Genomic DNA, 1,338 nt, shown 5'->3' with positions numbered 1-1,338 from the left:
ACATACTTAATGCCACACTGATTTCCACAATAGCTGAACTAATTTACATTCCCACCAGGAGTCTGTAAGCAATTCCTTTTCTCCATAACTTCACCAGCAACTGTTGTTTTTTGAATTTTTAATAAAAGCCATTCTGACTAGTGTGAGAAGGTATCTCATTGTGGTTTTAATTTGCATTTCTCAAATGATTAGCTCATGTTGAGCATTTTTTCATATGCTTGCTGGCCACTTATGTGTTTTCTTTAAAGAAGTGTCTATTCATGTCCTTTGCCCACTTTTAGTGTTTTTGTTCTGTTTTGTTTTGTTTTTGCTTGTTAGTAACGTAAGATATTTTTAAAGTTTCCTTCTAAGCTTGGAACAGAAGACTGGAAGTAAGGACATGAGAAGCACAGACACAAATTTCCCCATGTTCTGTACAATTCTGTAATTCCTGCTCTAACAATACTGGTGAGCTGGGGGAGAAAAAAAGTAGAAGGAAAACCTTCTCTAATTATTTGCCGTTGCCTTCTAATTGGTCTTTTTTTTAGATTTTGTCCTCTTCCAGGCCTCCTTTTTTTCCTGGAATTATTTTTCTTAAATACAAATTTTAATTCCCTATTCCATTCTTATTGTCTGTACGTCCAAGCTCTTAATGAAACATGGTTTACAAGGCCCTTTAGAGTTTGGTTTCTTCCTGTCTCTTTAACCTCATCTCATTCAGTGTCCCTTCTTGCCCCAGTCTTCAGGTGCAAGGAAAATAGTATTATTATACCATCCTGCCTTCGTGCAGGAACTTTCCCCATTTTAAGTTTGATGCGCTCCTGTTCTTCAGTCCAAAACCAACCAAAGTGATTGCTTGGGCAGTACATATACTAAAATTAGAACAACAGAGAAACAATTTAGCATGGCCCCAGAGAAAGAATGACATGCAGATTCATGAAGTATTCTATATTTTTATGCTGTATGGTTCCACTTTTATGAGGGTACCTAGAATAGTCAAATTCATAGAGATAGATAAAATGGTGGCTGGCAGGGACTGAGGGAGGGAGGAACATGGAGTTATTGTATAATAGGCACAGAGATTCAGATTTATAAGATAAAAAGAGTTCTGTGCAGGTGGATTAGTAGCAAAACCATGTGAACGTATTTAATGCCACTGAACAGTACATTCAAAAATGGTCAAGATAAATTTCATGGTGTGTGTATTTTACCACAATTTTTAAAACTAGTCCAAGTTCCGTGGTCCCTTTCCTCTGAACCCAACCCCAGAGGGAGTTAAGCACTTCCATTATTTAATAAGTAGACTGAAATAGCTGCACCCTAAGTGATTGTTAAGGACTATAACCTTGAACTCACTGT

The 1,338-nt window shown here is 37.0% G+C and overlaps 1 non-coding gene across 1 annotated transcript; it reads left to right on the top strand.

The window, feature by feature from the left end:
• Positions 1-827: 827 nt before the first annotated feature.
• Positions 828-935, top strand: LOC123574231 (U6 spliceosomal RNA). The gene has a single exon (XR_006699121.1). It is a non-coding gene; the product is annotated as a U6 spliceosomal RNA (small nuclear RNA).
• The last annotated feature ends 403 nt before the right edge of the window (positions 936-1,338 follow it).

Source organism: Macaca fascicularis, chromosome 6 (genome assembly GCF_037993035.2).
Source record: "Macaca fascicularis isolate 582-1 chromosome 6, T2T-MFA8v1.1".
Lineage (NCBI taxonomy): Eukaryota > Metazoa > Chordata > Mammalia > Primates > Cercopithecidae > Macaca > Macaca fascicularis.
This window is presented reverse-complemented; position numbering and strand designations above follow the sequence as displayed.